Source organism: Lissotriton helveticus, chromosome 2_1 (genome assembly GCF_964261635.1).
Source record: "Lissotriton helveticus chromosome 2_1, aLisHel1.1, whole genome shotgun sequence".
NCBI lineage: Eukaryota > Metazoa > Chordata > Amphibia > Caudata > Salamandridae > Lissotriton > Lissotriton helveticus.
Genome location: NC_136059.1, coordinates 272,096,133 through 272,115,073, shown reverse-complemented (window position 1 = coordinate 272,115,073; position 18,941 = coordinate 272,096,133).

The following is an 18,941-nucleotide window of genomic DNA, read 5'->3' as shown; positions in this document are numbered from 1 at the left end:
GGTTGTGAGCAACGCGCGTAGTCTCTAAGGGCCACATCCTTCAGTTGGCACCCAAACAGGGACACCGCAAGGCAATTTGCAGGTTTGGGGGTATGTCTGGTCGGTCAGGTGGATCGGGGTACCCCACAATGACCAAGCTTAGGTCTCGCAGCTGCCCCCACCGGCTGATCGGGCATCTCCTTGTCTGGTGGTCACCGGCTGGGGTCCTGAGAAGGCAAAACCTTGGAGTTGACTGTTTGGTCCGAAGAGTCGGTAGTGGAGTATAATTAGACCTGACCTGAGTGCACCAGGTGAGTGGCTTGATTCTTGGTAAAATGGCGCCAGTCTTGAATTACATGAGCCTGTGCGCAGAGTCCTGTTATGGTATTTTTACTGCCTTGGTGCAGTTTCTAGACTGCCTTGCTTGAATAGTGTGGTACATAAAGAATGATGCGTAGTCCAGGTGTAGTTGTAGATCCCTCTTTATTGACAGGTAGTTAGGTGGCAGGTTACAGGATAGTAAGATATAAGTAGAAAACCCCACCAGGAGAGAGCTTCCAGCTCCTCAGCCTGAGATGACTAACTGACTCTCTAGCTAGAGTCAGGCACTTAACATTCCATGATGTCTCAGAATGTCCTGTGCAGGATCCTCCGCTTAAGGAAACAAGAAACTCGAGACCTGTAGTTGATGCATAGATGCACTGATGCGCAGGAGAAAAGTACTTTGAGACTTGAAGATGGATACACAAACAACGTGTGTGCAGCTGAGGCAGACTTATTGCACAGGAACTGTTCGCAGAGATAATTCCAAAACAAACAAGATGCGCCATGACTGTCGGAGTCCGTTGCTGTGGAGACTGACCGGCGTGGATAGTTGCCGCAGACTGGCAAAACAATTGCATTCCCTAAATGGCGGCACGCAGCGTACGCTGCGCAGGGTGGCTCTCGGCACGTTAGTGCTTGGCAAGAGTATGCGAGAACCAGCTAAGTTCTATAACGTCAGAATCGCCACTGAGGTGCTCCTCGCGACAATGAGGTAAGGTAAGTGCATCACCCAACTCGCGCACTTATTTTAAAATTTAATGTGACTGTTGAACTGTCTTGAGTTGCGCGGCGAGATAGGAAAAGTAATGTGAAATCCAACTTTGAAAATTTATATATAACACACTGTCCCTCAGTAGACGCGCATAACTTGCCTTTGCATCTTTAGATCAGCGCAACAGCTGGCATTTCTTTATACACTCGACAACGGTTGACAACGGATTGTCTGTCGGTCTTCCTACACGAGTCAGCTGTAGGCCATTTTTGAGCATCAAACCTCGGTAATACTCCACAAATTTCGGTGCTGACAAACTGACAAACTGAAGCAACACTCAGATGCGAGCAGACATCATAGAGATCATAGTTGTGAAGGAGAAGGCACTGTCAGTGCCGGGGCAAGTCCGTGAAAACAGACACAGCAGGCGCTCATAGGTTTAGATGTGCCCACACTGTGGGACTCACCTGTTTCACAGTAGTTGGAAAAATACGAATTGTCACAGAACAAAAGCTGTAGAGAAACAGTAGGGTGATCAGACCAGCTGAAACTTAGACGCTTTTGTGGCTGGAGCTAGGCAAAGTCCAGGTGACAGTCAGGTGACAGTTGGTTCCTTCACACAACAAACGCCCAGGGTATAGGCTGTCCAGAATAAAAAGGACTCTGGTGGGGTTTACTGGGCGTTTCTTTGATCTCTAGGAGATAAGCTTACTTGAGTGTAGAACAGTCCTTGGTTTCCTTATAGCTGAATTTCTATCTTCTTTCTTTGTAGCGCAGGTTAGTCCAAGAAACGTCGCCAAACTGTAGTACACAATGAATGATGCGTAGTCCAGGTGTAGTTGTAGATCCCTCTTTATTGACAGGTAGTTAGGTGGCAGGTTACAGGATAGTAAGATATAAGTAGAAAACCCCACCAGGAGAGAGCTTCCAGCTCCTCAGCCTGAGATGACTAACTGACTCTCTAGCTAGAGTCAGGCACTTAACATTCCATGATGTCACAGGACATTCTGATGCAGTGGTAGAGAGGGAAAATACATAGAAGTATTTACCACAAATAGCACAGACGGATGGGCTGTGTCTTGGTCTGTTTTGGTTTGAACTTGGTGGGTTTGTGTACCCTTTGTAAAAGATACAGAGTGTTTGCGAACAGTCTGTCTGGCCAGCTGGTAATTTCTCACAAAAGGTCTGGGGCTAGAGCCTGTCTTTTTGAATGTGGTACAGTCTGTGGACTGCAGTAAGCAGTTTGCGGACCATTTGTTTTGATTCTTGGAGAAGTGTTCTCTTGTTTATTTTCTTTTATTAATTTTGTTGGTGCTGTATTTGTCGGGAATACATATGTGTCTTATATTAAGATACCTTGTTTAAGTAGGTTCGGATGTTTTGGATGTTGATGCTGTTCTACTGATGCTCAATAGGAAGAGAGTCAGCCTGCGCCACCGGAGGGTTCTCCAAATTTGGAAGTATACGTCACACACAATATTGGCCCTATTATGTTTAGCACGTTGTGGCATAAATATACGAGGGACAATGCAGAGTTACAGTGGCCGCTTACTGGCTCATTTGATGAACAAGAATTGAATTTCTTGCAGGATAAATTGTTCGCTAAATAGAGCAGGCAGTCAATGTTTGATTCTCTAGTAGTGTGGCAGAAAGAAGCAAAGCAATGCAAAATGAGAGCAGAAAAAGAGGCCCGATGGAGACAGACACAAAAGATAACACAATACTCAGTGGCCTATGAGAGACAAACGGTAGGGAAAAGTGTAGAATGTGCAGATAGAAAGTTCCGATTACAGACTGATAAATGTTATGTTACTAGAGAGGAAGGTGATGAATTTTTTGAAGAACTATTGGATTCTCACCCCCCCACTCTCCTTATGCCGCTGAACGGATACTCACCAGTCCCGACGTCCCAGTCTTTGGCCCCTAGTGCCGCCCACTCTAGTGTTTCCATTTCTGATACTACTGCTTCAGCCCCGGCCCCATTCGCTTCTCCCCCACCTATGCCAGTCACGGGGCAGGAGCTGTTTTGTCTACTAGTTCCGTTTCGACTGCTACGTCCCCATGCACCCCTACAACTCTGTCTCCCTACATGATGGTACCTATCTCTGCATTTGCTTTTTCCCCCTTGGATGAGACACCCCAAATACTGTCAAATGCTGAGACGCCTGTGCCTGGAATGTATGAAGCAAATTGGGCAGTAGCACAAGATCGTATGGAGAAAGTGTTGGTGCGTTCTGCCGTGGGTGATGAAGAAAAGTGAATTGTGGCAAATTAGGCAGCTCAGTGGGCTCAATTCCCAATCTATAGTGTGGAGGATGTGTGGAGTGTGATGAAAGATTATGAACCCTTTGTACAGCAACATGCTCTTAAGCACATGTCAGCTACGCTAATAGGACTGTGGCAACAGTGTTTTCAGAGTGTTGCACCGCAGATCATCTGTGACATACAGTACAGGGTATATGCAACAGGTATGGCTCCTAATTAGGTTTTTGTCAATGTATCGACACTGGTGGGGTACCGTGGCAGACTGCTCCAAAAGGTTCCGACAATAGCGACACAGCATCCTATGAGAGAGGTCCATCCCATTTACCATCCTCAAATTCCAGAACTGCATGACTCCACAGACACAGTAATTAGACCATGGGTTGATGCTCAGTTTCAGGAGCAGTGGATCTATACTCCTTGGAAGAGGAGTGAGGTCCTATCCTTGAAGAGTCAGCTGCCAGACCCCCAGAAATATACCACTGCATATTTTAAGGAACTGACTGAGCCGGCCTCCTCCACAGTACTGGCGTTAGCTGATATTGAATTGTTCTTTGGTCTGTTGGTACCGGTGGACATATGGAGGCAGGTTCATATGCAGGGTCATGCATTGGAGTTGAGTGGCACATGGGATGAAAAAAAAGCATGGGATAAGGAGCGTAAGGCTGGTGATAAGCCGAAAGAGTAGCGCCTAGCTTTGCCGGGGCATATTAACACTTACATGCACTCTCTTAATCCACCAAAAAGAGTGGATTGGGATAAGTTGACAGCGTGTAACTAAAAGGAAGGTAAAAGTGTGTCAAATTTCTTTACTAGATTTGAAGGGGTGTTTCTAGATTTTAGTGGTCAGGACCTGTCAAAGGAGGGTGGTGTTTGGTTGTTTGTTAACAGATTTATCACTAATTTGCTTCCCGAGATTGCAACAAGGTTGCATGCTTCGGAAAGTACTTGGACAACATTATCCCTGTCCGTGATTCTGAGCATGGCACAGTACTACGAGCATAGAGAGAATGAGGACAAAGAGAATATGGATAAAAAGTCAGAAGATTTGAAGACGAGGGTGTTGATGCAGCAGGTTGCGAGGGAAAGAGGCAGGGGTTCGGGTTCGGCTCAGCGGTTGTCCAGGTCCAATAGGGGTGGGGCTTCAAGTGAGCCGCCTGGGCTTAACCAATGTGCATATTGCAAGAAGGAGGGACATTGGCGGAATGATTGTCCGGAGTTGTTGCAGAAAGGAGAGGCTCTGAGAGGTCGAGGGTTTAGAGGACGTGGAAGAGGAGGAGGAGGCCGAGGGGGGACACAGTCAGGCGATTCATTGTACAAGAGGCAGAGCGGGATCTATTTTGATGACCCCCGGAGCCAACAGTATTAGCATGATGACTATGACATGGATGAGGTGACGGGGTTGTCTCACAGCTAGGACAGACAGGGATAGGGCGAGGTTCCAGTTCCGGTACCTATAGATCAGCGCAACCCTATGTCACTGCTGATTTACAGGGCACCACAGAAACATTTGATAGTTGATACAGGGGCTATGGATAGCTCTGTTTCCCATTTACTGGTCCCGGGGCATATCTGTCTGGCCAAAATAATGTTTTGGTTGGTTTCTCAGGTGTGCCGGTTGTTAGCCCCATTTCAAAACCTCTTGCCTTGACTATCGGTCCCTTCATGGTTGATTCACCATTTTTATTGACGTCCAAATGTAGCAAGAATTTGTTGGGAATGGATTTCTTAAAAAGGATACATGCGACCACATTTTGTTCTCCCGATGGTGTATATATGACTATTGGGCCACAGGTGGCCTGTGCAAAGCAATGCTTTGCAAAAGATGCTCTCCTCCCTGCTGAGTTCCAGAACATGCCACGCACATTGTGGGCTATAGGAGACACAGATGTGGGGTTGTTTCAGATCCCTCCGGTCCCCATTCAGATAAAGGACAATGCCAAATTGCCACGCATTCCCCAGTATAGGATCTCGCAGGCAGGAGAAAAGGCCTTATTACAAATAATTCAGGATTTGATTAAGTCTGGTGTGGTTGAAGAGACAGTGGCGAATGTGTGTAATAGCCCTATTCTTCCTGTTCTTAAAAAGACACAGTTGGACTCTTCTGATGCCCACCCTGACGTTTATTTTTTTTATGATAGACCTCAGAGAGGTCAATAAAATAGTAGTTCCTCAGTACCCTGTAATTCCCAGACATTACCACGATCCTAACAATGAATCCCCCATCTGCTAAATTCTTTTATGTGATTAACTTAAAGAATGCTTTCTTCAGCATACCGATACACACACATAGCCGATATCTGTTCGTTTTTGCAATAGCCGGTCGGAGTTTTAGATTCTGTCGTGCTCCACAAGACTATACAGAAAACCCTAGTATGTATAGCCAAGCTTTGAAAGCTCAATTGGATTCCTTGGAGCTTTCCCCTGGTAATGTGCTGTTACAGTATGTTGATGGCCTCCTCGTGGTTCGGACACTGAGGATGGTTGCAAAGAAGCCCCAGTTAAATTATTGTTGCATTTGGCACATCACAGACACAAGGTGTCACACAGATAGCCAATATCTGTTCGGTTTTGCAATAGCCGGTCGGAGATTTAGATTCTGTTGTGCTCCACAAGGCTATACAGAAAGCCCTAGTATTTAAAGCCAAGCTTTGAAAGCTCAATTGAATTCCTTGGAGCTTCCCCCTGGTAATGTTATGTACAGTATGTTGACAACCTCCTCGTGGCTTCAGACACTGAGGATGGTTGCAAAGAAGCCACAGTTAAACTATTGTTGCATTTGGAACATCACAGACACAAGGTGTCACTTTTCAAGTTTCAATATTACAGACAGGAGGTCACCTACTTAGGTCACCTACTGTCACCTACTGTCGAAGGAGGGTCGCAGACTAACAACTGAACGCATAGCTGCTATTACTAATATGCCTGTTCTTAAGACCCAACACGAGGTATGCAAATTCATTAGTATACCATTTTATTGTCAATACTGGATCCCTTACTACTCCTTACTAACAAAACCCATTCTTTACCTGACCACTAAAGATGTGCCTTGGACACCTGCATGCCATCAAGCTTTTGCATAATTAAAGATTGAGCTTTGCTCTGCTCGTTTGCTTGGTACTCCTGATTACCCGAAGCCTTTTGTGCCCTATGTGCATCAGAAGGATGGTTGTGCACTTTCTATCCTAAAAGAGGGTTTCTGTGGTAAGCAGAGACCCAGTGTCTACTTCTCTGCCATGCTCAGTAACGTCACCAGAGCTCTCCTGAGCTGTCTGAGAGCTGCCACGGCAGAAGCAATTTCTATCGGACAATCGGCAGGGCTCCACCTTGATACTGATCTCACAGTAATGTTACCTCATGCTGTGGATACGCTTTTGAACAAGACAATGACACAACAGCTTACTAGTGCATGTCTTACTGGATAGAAGCTGACTTTGTTTGCTCTCCACATTACCATTAAACGATGTGCCACTCTGAACCCAGCTACGTTACTATCCCTTCCTTCGGAAGAAAAGGACAATGATGCCCATGATTTTTTATTTCGGACTAACAAATAAACAAAAGGACGGGCAGACCAGACTGATGTTCCCTTACCTGATCCCCAAGGGGAACTATATGTTGATGGCTCTTGTTTAAAGCTTCCAGATAGCACTACCACTGAAGCCTATGCAACCACAATGTTACACACTGTAGTTGAGGCATCCTGTATCCAATACCAATCGGCTAAAGCTGCAGAGTTGGTTGCTCTCAGGGCTTGTGAGTTGAGTGAGGGACTAGCTTTTAATATCTACACAGCCAGTTCGCCCTTGGGGCGGCCCATAATCTTTGGCGCCTCTGGATGGAGAGAGGGTTCTTAACTTCGCAAGGACTGCCAATACAGAACGGCCCTTTGATACACAGATTGCTGTCCACATTGACACCTCCGGATAAGTTAGCAATAGTAAAATGTAGCGCTCATAAAGCCATCACAGATGGGAAAGGAAATGTGTTTGCTGACCAGACAGCTAAGGAGACCGCTCGATCAAAGGTGAAAAAGATGTTTGTGGCGTGTGCCGCTAGATGGGTCTCAGACAATGGAATATTTGAGAGCACATTGGACAATGTCAGGGAAATTTAGTCTGAGGTGACTTAAGATGAATTGGCAATGTGGGAGGAGAGAACAGGTCGTTTGTAAAAGGATGGGTGTTGGACTGACTTGTCTGGGAAGCAGCGATGGTTACTGCCTAATTCCTACCTGCTCCCTTTTGTTATTATGGTCCATGGCCCAGTACATATCAGTGCCAAAGGAATATGCATGTTACTAAACCCAGTATGGCAGAATGATAATATCGCTAAGGTAGCCACACACCTAGTGAAGCATTGTACCATTCATTTGAAGCATAATCCTGGAAAAGGTACCCCTACACCCACTGGTAACATTGCAGCACCTTCCTTCCCTTTCAAGGTTCTCCAGATGGATTTCATCAAAATGGAATGAGTGAATAAAGGGAAGTATGTGCTGGTAGTGATTTGCCCATTCAGTAAATGATTTGAGCCTTACCCTACAAAAGAGAATATGGCTATAGGACGGCTAAGGCACTTTGAAAAGAGTTCTTCCTGCGCTATGGATTGCCATGCGTGATTTGGAGTGACAACGGAAGTCACTTCAATTCAAAAGTCATCGAATTGGTGTGCACCGGCTTATTTATTTATTTATTTATTTATAGCATTTGTAAAGCGCTCTGTAACCCTACGGGCATCCTGGCGCTGAGTACATATAGCTAAGAACCCTGTAGAAACAGAAGAGGACAGTGGACAAGGTGCTGATCAGTTAGATTTTTTTTGTAGATTTTTTGGGAGATTTTTTTGGGAAGAGCCATGTTTTCACCTTTTTACGAAAGGCCATCAATTCGTTTGTTTTTCTAATGTCAGTAGGGAGGTTGTTCCATAAGTGGGCTGCGGCTATACTGAAAGCTCTTCCCCCACAGGTGGCTTTCTTGATCCTAGGAATGCTAATGAAGTTTAGAGATGAGGATCGAAGAGACCGGGTGGGCTCATACCAGTTGAATTTGTTTTGGAGTGGTCGGGGGCCTAGCCCGTGAACTGCCCTGAAGACAATACATAGGGATTTGAAGCAGATCCTCTGATGTATAGGCAGCCAGTGTAGGTCGGCCAAGGCAAGAGTGGTAGAAGATCTTCGCTCACGAGAGAGTGCCAGTTTAGCTGCTGCCGCCTGGATACTTTGAAGTCTGGAAATGAGATAGGCAGGGGATTCCAGCAGAAGGGCATTACAGTAATCCACGCGGCTGAGGATGGTGCTCCTGACTATGTCAGCTCTAGTCTGTGGGGGCAGGAGGGGTAGCAGCCTTTGCAGTCCTTGCAGTAGAGCAAAGCAGCTGCTAACCTGCTTGTTGATGTTAGTTTCTAGGCTCAGTTTGTTGTTAATAGTGACTCCGAGATTCTTTACTGAGTTCACTGGGGTAGGCTTGCATATTAAGCAGAAGTTTCATGCAGTGAGCCACCCCAGTCAGCAGTACTAGTTGAGAAGTACAATGGTACTCTTAAGCTGAAACTAGCAAAGATTCAAGAAAGCACAGGATTGCGATGGCCAGATGCATTACCCTTGGCCTTCTTATCTACCAGAGCGACAGCGCACTGTAGAACAAGGTTGTCCCATATGAAGTGGTCTTCGGGCACCCTGCTAATGTCTGGGGCGTTCCAAAACCCAAGCGCTTTTCCAAGATAGAGTACCCCCTGCTTGTAGACTATTTGTGTGAGTTATCTAAAGATCTCCGTTCTCTTCACCAACGGGTACATGCAGTGTTGCAGCCAGTACCAGAGGGGCCAGGCACTGCATACAGCCCATAGATTAAGTTCTAATTAATACAATCCAGAGAAAAAGCTGTTTGGAGCTGAGGTGGAAAGGACCTGTCATTGTTCTACTCTTCACTTGCACCGCAGTTAAGTTAGACGGCAGAAAGCACTGGACTCATGCCTCTCACATGAAGCGTGAGCCTCTCCAGCTCCCATATGACGGCTGGGTCAACAACAGTATTGCTGTTCAGGAGCATGAGCGGGTGCCACGCTTTGTTCCCTTCTATGATGCGTGATTGAGGTGGACGCAGATGAACGAAGAGAGTGACGCTGCCCTGTTTGAGGCGATCTACCGGAGATAAGGGCTGCCTCGGATTACTCTGTTTCCAATACACCTGACTGTGAGTTGCAATGCCCACCTGATCCTGAGTTTCAGACCCTTTTTGTCAATGAAACAGTGCCTGGAGTCAATAAATATAATTTGAGGCCCCAAAAGAATGGCGGTGCACCAGCTGAGCAGTCTAGGAGTTAGGAAAGGACTTGAGTTTAGGGAACAGGTGCTGTGCCTAAGGTGCCGGTACTAGACTAGGGTGAACAGCACTGGTGCACTGCCCTGAACACTGGACAATATAGTTGAGGGTACTTGCCAAGGCAGGAGGGTGCCCTATCCTGTAAGAATAGGATTTGTCTTATCAGCAAGGGCTGCAATCGCGCAGCTCCCCTGTGGGAGTGCTTCATAGCACTGTCGTTAATGAACAATAGGAGCCCGCCAGTGAGGTTCTAGAAGGACGCTGGGAGACATTTGCCCCTCTGGTGCTTTTTTTGCAGTAGTTGCTCTAGCCTGTGAATATTAATTTTCCTTGTGACGCATATAAGTAGACCTTGAGGTTTTCTAAATGTATCCCTTTGGTCATCCAGTCCCGGATGAGGAGCAGCCCTTTGCTCCGCGTCCCACTTCAGATGGGCCAGTTTGGTCCTCTTGGTCCACTAAGAGTAGGATAGTGTTTGTTGTAATAATTTTGCTTTCCCTGCTAGTTGTATTTGGGGTACTGTTCTTCTTAGAAGAGAAATATCCTGTGCATGCGTGGATAAGTAGTATGCCAACACCTCCTGAACATATTTTTGGTACCTTAGCACCTCACAAAGAGGAACACTGGAAGTCCTACAAGGATAATGTTTTTAGTCAAACGTTGCACCAAATGCATGCTGTTTATATTACAATGAAATGTTGGGTGTGTGGGTTGCTACTTTCTGTCATGCATCAAAGTGAGAACTTGCTGCCTCTGCCCTTATCTTATGTTCATAGTTGTGAGGGATGGTTCACTTTACTTAGTTTGATCTTCCCCTTCTCGCAAGTTGACTCCCTGAACAAAAAAATTACTGGTTCCCGTTCTTTGATTCCTACCTCTGTGATGTATTCCTATAGGTTCTGTATCGATCCCCCTATTCCTGACCCTATTCTGGTTAACAAGTTAACTAGCAGCCATCCCATGATGCAGAAACCGTTATCTGATTACGCCAGACCACGGCACAGGAGCGCGTTATCTGATTAGGTCATAACGCTTGCCATCTAATTAGGCAAAGCAATATTCCTCCAGCCCCTGATAAGGCATACGGAGTTCTCAAAACAAATCAAACCTATGACAACCTGGGAAAATCCCTGCGGCCATTGTTTTGATTTCTCAAAGAACTTCAGTAAAAGAATGTGCTAACGACCAGCTCGTATGACATCCTTATTGACGTATCTATGTCCATCCTTACGTCAATCTCGGCACCTTACAGGTATAAATATTACCGATATTGCCTTAAGCAAACACACGCGGTGGTGACGAGATCGGAGCAGCGAGACTTGCCGAAGCCCAGCAGAGAGCGAAGCCCACTGGCGCTGCCCCGCCTTCCTGGCGCGCTGAGAACGAGACGCTGCTTTCTCCTGCCGAGAAATCCAGCTCCGGCGCTTCCGAGCAGCCCTCGCAGGCAGCTTGGAATATCGAGACCTCAGACGAGAGATACTATCCCTCAACCATCCTAGATAACAGGTACAGAGCTGAATAACCCCTTGCAGAGAATTCTTAAATCAGTAACTTGGCAAAACAAACTTAACTCAAACTGCTACTTTCTATACCCGCCCACGTATTAGGCTTAGGTCAGGTACACTGGGGTAGGCGTAGTTAGAAGCACCAGTTGAGTACGATTAGTCAAATGATTTATATGTATGTATCTATTTTATCTATTTTAAAACACCATATGGCTTAGAAACCATATAAATGTTTTTACAGTATTATTTTATACTTCTGCTTTTATTGTATGCACTTTACTTAACCATAAGTATTGCGATAATATCGATTCATTTCTCTTGTACGAGAAAAGAGACTGATCAATAAATAACATCTTTTATTGAACACGCCTGTCTCTTCCTTTTCTCTACAATCTGGTGAAACTAAGAATGCACGTACTGACTGAGTAAAATAAGTTGTCTTTTGTTTTCACACGACTCTAGAGATACACTCTTGATTAGGGGAGAGCAAAGTTGTCATGTTCTATGGTTGTCAGAAACTAAATCCCTTCTTGTCTATCCAGGGAGGTTCAACTCCTCCTTGCCTATTCGAGAAAGTTTCTAGTGAACTCTGAGCTAGCTGGCAAACCCAAAACTTTAAGTCTAATATCGACAGTAGAAGACCTAGTTAACGTCTGGTCTAGGTCTATACTATTGGAGGTATTATTCCAATGCGCAGAGCCTATTGGGATAATAGGAACTACACTACACCTCAGGGCCGCAGATCATGGTAGGAAGGCAAACAGAACAGAGATGGGTAGAGATAGTTTTTCGCAGTTCAATGCATCAGAATATTACCAATTCTTCTAAGCCTGCAATGTCACCGAAGATAAGCCCATACCTCTGAAAGTGGTAGATGTGCCGGCTCCTTTTTGTGTTCAAGGGATGGGAGAAAAAAAGGTAGGGAACAGTAGATGCAGCACCACTTCCATATTGGGAATGCCTAAAGGTCCGCCCTTGAACCCACCACCTAATGTTTATTTTGTTTTTAGAGCTTGTGGTTATGTGTGGCTCTCTGGGTGGTGCTACCTTTCTTATCTCCTATCCCAGTCTATATAGCCCCTCTCAACTTCCACAAGACTCACAACCTACAGCACAGGAGTGCCCTAGCTCCCCAAGTTAAGAGGGTAGTCAATATAGACGATATTGATCAGTCAGATGCCTCTTTACAGCAATTCACTGACATATTGAAAGGAATTCTGCCATTCTGGGGACCATGTTCAATAGCCGTAATATTCGGCGCTTGGCCAGAGTAGTTGAGGGAGTCATTAATACTACTGCAGGTATACTGACAAATATTACAGCCAAGCTTCAGGCTACGAGGCTTGTTGCTCTTCAAAATCGGATGGTTTGACATGCCATTTTGGCTGATAGGGGTGGAGCCTGTCGTGTCATTGGCAGTAGTTGCTGTGTATACATTCCTGATAGCGCCCCTACTGTATACTAAGGAATACAGAAGTTACACAGACTTGCCTCAGAGATCAAACAGGAAAAATGGTTCTGGTTCCCTCTCAGGATGGCTCTGGGGGTCTATTGACATCATGGGGTTGGAAGATACTAATTGATTAGGGCCAGCTTGGTGCCATGTTGACTTCTGAAGCCATATTGCATGCAGTCTAGTAACTTATTGTCCTCCAAGAACTTGGTGAGTTCTATGTTTATGGCCTTCTCAATCATCTTATCGGGAAAGGGAAAATGGGAGACAGGCCTGTAGCTGTTTGCATCTAGACTATCTAAGTTTTTTTTTCAGCAATGGCAGAATAAATGCCTTCTTCCAGGCAATTGGGAAGTATCCAACTGAGAACATCTTATTGAAATCCCTTTTAAGGAAATAGGCTGGTGCCTTCGGGGCCAGCTGGAAGATTTTAGGGGGACAGGGGTCCCAGGATGATCCTGATCTCATCTGGCAAAGCATAGTCATAACCTGTGTTACCGAGATGTTGCTAAAATTGTGGGGGCAGGGGATCGTGTCTACTGAGAGACTCTCCTCACATGAGACCTCTGTCTTAGTATTGGAGGAACCATGGGGTTGCCCTCCTCCTACTCCCTGAATCGGTATAAAGGAGTCCGCTTTAACTTTTGCTTGAAAGAAGAGTGCTAACTTGTTACAGAAATCTTGGTATTATCCTTGCATTTTTCTGGGCAAGGAATTTACTCAGTTTCTGTACTATGGAGAAGAGTTCTTTGGAGGAGTTGAGAGAAGCACTTATTTTGGTAGAGAAATATTGTTTTTTATTAGCAAAATGTTTATTTTGTAGTCTAGCAGGGCTTTTTTATGTGCAAGCTTTTTGTCTGTTTCAAAATTTGAGCGCCACTTCCTTTCCAGCCTACAAAAGACTCCCTTCTGTTGTCTCAGGCTTCCATCAAACCATGGTTCAGAGTGGGTGGACCTTTTAACAGTTGCATACTTAAGGGGTACTATAGAGTCAAGATTATTGGTGATCCAATTATGGTAAGTTTGTGCAACCTCATCCAAGTCCACAGACAGACCTGGTCTCGAAGAGTCCAGGTGTTGCGAAAGGCTTTCTGGAGTAATTTTGTACCAGGGTTGTTTCATTAGTTAAGTGAGGGGGCCAGGGCTCAGCTGCTCCTTCTGGACAAATACTAAACATCACAGCTGAAGTATTGGACCAGGCAAGAGGGACGATAGAGGAGAATTTGAGAAATGGGTTGTCCGAGAAGATCCCATCTAAGGCATCGCCTGCCTTATTGGTAGGGCTGTCCACTAGCTGGACCAGGCCCACACTACCCATATGATAGGTGAGCGCAACTGCGTCTTTGGATGTAACATTTTCAAGATGAAGGTTAAAGTACCCTAGAATGGTGAAGTTTGGAAAGAGTACTTTAATATCCTGTAACTGACTACTGTTGTGATTGGTTTGTGAATTCTTACCAGATAGTGGCTCAAAAGGGGACTAGGTATGGCTGGGGGCAGAGGGGTGCCCCACCCCACTTGCACTTCAAAGTGCTTGCCTCAAAGTACACATAAACCATTTTTAACACAGACATCTTGAAGTCTTGACTAGGGAATGAAAGAACCTTCTAGAACCAGATGTGGGGGTAGGAAAGGATGTCCCCCCACAAAAAGGCTGGCACCAGGTAGAAATATTAGACCCTCAGAACAACTCTTCAGAACACCTCTGGATCTGTGGACATCATAGAAAGACTGTCCTACTACCAGGGGACTGCCCTTCTGATTGAATATTGCCTTGCTGTCTGAGAAGTACCTGCTTACATTCGTTCTCAGCTAAACTAAGCAACTATAAAGCGCAGTTGGCTGAACCTCCTGTGTGATTTACAGGGACATAGCAAGCTCCAGGGACCTCCCTGCAAGTATGCAGCTGACCTGCTGTAATGGGCCTTCATGGGCCTGCAAGTGGACCTTCCTGGGCCCTGCAAACCTCTGCTGGAATAAGTTCTTGATTCCCAAGGCATACCCCCCCGGATATTGGACCATTTAGCTGGCATTATTCTGAGCACCTCACAAGAAGAAAAGTTGAAATTCTGAGGTTTGGGCTCTTCGTGGCCACAAAGGGGCCCCTTTATACAGAGACTACGCTATCTGCGATGACTGCCAACTCGGAGCTCCATCTGGTAAAGACCTGTTCTTCACACTTCAGTGACTCCCAGTGACAACCTGCAATGCAGAATCTGCACTTCGTGCTACTGCAATGACATGCCACTGTTAATGACAGTGCCCGTCTAGGGATCACTGACATAATATCGAATACAAAAATATAGACTTACCAAAATATCGCTGACAAAATATGGAATGCAAAAATATCGAATTCCTATCTACAAACAGGTATGTACAAAAATATTGAATCAAAAATATCGTTGTCAAAAAAATAGTAAAAATATCGATTTTTTTTTAAATGTCTTAAAAGTAATTTAAAATTAATTAAATAATAAATATAATTAACTGAAACATACTTAAAAATACTTAAATAACCTTAAAATTATTAAATAATTAATTTAAGTAAAACCAAACAAAAAATACAATATTTTAACTGTAAGATAGCGGGAGGGTAAGATTCACTAGTACCACTCCAGTGAGTGCAAAGGTAGGGGAAAGCGTTGGATAGTGTAGGGGTAAAAATTACTACTCCCACTCTAGAGAGTGCAACAGTAGGGAAAGCGTTGGATAGTGTAGGGGTAATAATTACTACTCCCACTCTAGAGAGTGCAACAGTATGGAAAGCGTTGGATAGCGTAGAGGTAAAAAATACTATTCCCACTCCAGAGAGTGCAACAGTAGGGAAAGCGTTGGATAGTGTAGGGGTAATAATTACTACTCCCACTCTAGAGAGTGCAACAGTAGGGAAAGCGTTGGATAGCATAAGGGTAAAAATTACTATTCCCACTCCAGTGAGTTTAACAGTAGCGAAAGTAATGATTTTATATATTAATAAAAATAAATCAAATATCAATACCAATAAAATAGCAATTAAAATAATTACCAATTTAAAATTACATAATAATTAAGTAATTAGAAATACAAATACATGTTAGTTATTAAAAATTAATTACCTATTCATAATTAATTAAAAACGAATTAATTTTCAATAAAAGAAAATAATTAAAAATAAAAATTAATACCAATTAATAAATAATAGGAAATTAATTATCAATACACAAAAAGTATTTTAATATGTAATTAATTACAATTACATTACTTCCCCCTATAAACCCACAACCCGCTACAGAAAATAAAATTAATAAAATTATCATAATTAATTAATAAAAATGAATTACCAATTAATATAAATTAATTACCAATTAAAAATTAATTAACAATCAAATCAAAATCAATACCAATAAATAAAAATAAATTATTTACCTAATTACAATTAAAATACTTCCCACCCTATTCCTCTACAAACCCACAACCCGCTACGGGAAATAAATGAATAAAATTAACATAATTAGTGATTCATCAATTAATAAAAATTAATTACCAATTAATACAAATTAATTACCAATTAAAATTTAATTAACAATAAATTCAAAATGAACACCAATAAATAAATGAAAATATTTAATTAATTACAATTAAATGTCTTCCCACCCTATTCCCCTAATAACCCACAACCCGCTACAGAACTAAAAAGCAAAATTAAATTAAAAATAATTAATAAATGCTAAAAAATAACATTTAATTTAATATAATTAAATTACTTCCCACCCTATTCCCCTATAAACCCACAACCCGCTACAGAATTAAACTACGCAAAAATTGTATAACATAAAATTAATTAATTAAAATAAATTAAACATACATTACAAAAATAATATACACTTTTCAAACATATACTAAAATACAAAACACTTTAAAAAATTCTATATTATTAAAAATTCGATATATTTTAATGCCTATTTATATACTTCGATATTTTAACCACTATATTGTGTCCGTTCGATATTTTGTCCATTCTATATTTTTACTTCGATATTATGTCCATTCTATATTTTGAATTCGATATGTCTAGTTACCCCCATCAGCACCACCTTACTAACCCTGGGCGGTGAACTCCGCCCAGCTGGCGGAGTTTCACACACTCCGCGTTACGCAGAGCTCGCGATGATTAACGTCAAGTTGGCGACAGCAAAAGAGGAAAATCAACCTCCCGGTGAGATTTTTCCTCTTTCGCGAACTTCAATGTCAAGTTGGCGAAAGCGAGCGCGGAAAATAAACATCCTGGCCAGATTTCTCAATGTGGGGTGGTCAGGCTTGTTATTGCGAGTGGTCGCGTATGCTCGCAACCGCTCGCGATGAGAAACTGCTTGTTCACGTTGAGAAAAACTGAGTAAAACTCTACTGGAGTGGCATGAAAGGGAAAGAAGGGACCGCTAGCACTGTGCAAGGTGCTGTTCACGATGATTGCACAGTGCGGACAAGCAACCGCACTGTCCAATCACCGCAGACTCTGTCCCTCACCACCCCTTGTTGTAAATATTTTTGTCCACCCTAAGCGTGGAAGGGTATACTCAGACATGAGTCCCTTGCTCATTGCACCATCAGGATTCAAGCAAGCCGGGCCGAAGACGGCTGTAATGCCAGAAACCGGTCTCCGGAAGCTTGTTTCCTTCCCAGTGTAAGAATTGGCTTTTGTAGTCTGGTCTGCCTGTTCCCATGATGCACTGGGCCAGGGACCGACTAATTTGCATACAGCCAGGTTCTGAAACTGGGATGGTGCAATGAGCTAAAAAACGGTGTTGGATCTAGCCCTGATCTCTTGACTGGGTGAGAGTATTCTGCTTAATTCAGAGACTCTGTCCCTCACCACCCCTTGTTGTAAATACAATCACCGCAAACGGCATTTTTCTGCGGAACTCAGCCACTCTCGGAGCTCTGCGTAGTGCGGCAGAAATTGTTTGCCACTTCGCGGAGTTGCGCGTAGCTCAACTCCACGAAATTCGCCCAGGGTTACACCTGACCAGCTCTTCTCACTGCAGTGAAGACAGCCTGTTCTGCTCGGCATGCTCGGCGTGTTACAGCTTTGCCCATTCGTCATGCTCTCCCTGCTCCAAGAGGCCTCTTCCACTGCCAATGGAATACTTCACGATGGCCTTTCATGAGATAGCTCTTTCAGTGGGACTAACCTGATCCCCGTATCCGAGCCTTGCTCCATTGCGATTGGCTTCAACTTGTGACTTCACCCCGGTCTATCATGACCAGATGACTGTAAGTGTTGCTTTGTGCTTTCAGGTGCTATTTTCACTCAGACTTTGAAACTGCATATATCCATTTCTACTGATTGGATTTTTGTCTTTCTGGTATTATTTTAGTTTAAAAAAAATCTCTGTATTTCTACATTGGTTTGTGTTTTTCCTTGTGTTGTCTTTTCACTTTATTACTGTTTGTGTACTTACACTTCATAGTACCTGCCGCACACACAAAGGAACCCACACCAGCCTTTTGACACACCAGACTTCTTGAAGCCTTGGCAGGAGAAGGGAAGACATTTCCAGAACCAGATGTGGGGGTAGCCCAGGGTCCCCCCTCAGATCACTGACACAATATTGAGGTAAAAAATATAATTTGACACAAATATTGAGTTAAAAATATTATTTTCTAAAATATTGTGTCCATATTTTTATAATGGTAAGCACAAAAATATCGGAAAATAATGTTGTTGACACTAATATCAAAAAATATAGAAAAATATTGAGGTTTTTTTTATAAGTTGAGTTTAAAGCAGTACATGTTCAATATTTTAATATGTACATTTTGGGGACGATTCCGATTCGGGAAACTAATCCGTACGATGATTCGAATTCGTAACCGTTTCCATACGAATCGTACAAATCCGTCCGAATCGCTTAGTACGATCCGTAGGAAAAAAATACGTGCAAATCTTTGGGAACCGTACAAAAACCAAGGGAAAATCCATGCGACACAGGACCCTCACGGTGAACCGGACGAATCGTAAACATGCTGTACCACCCGACAAGTACGATCCGGACCGGGGACGGAGAACGCGATTCGTATGGAAAACGTCGTATGAGCAATTCGTACAGAGAGCCACACATTCACATTCACCGTACCCCTGCAATCATAGGGGTACGCAACGTACCCCTATGCTCTTTACCCCAATGCACCGTACACCTATGCACCGTACACCTATGCACCGTACACCTATGCACCATACACCTATGCACCGTACCCCAATGCACCGTACCTCTACGCACTGTACCCCGATGCACCGTACCCCGATGCACCGTACCCCTACACACCGTACCCCTGCAATCATGGGGTGTACTCGCGTACCATGGGGGGGGTCTGTTTCGCACGCGGTTCGAGTCGAAATCTGCTTT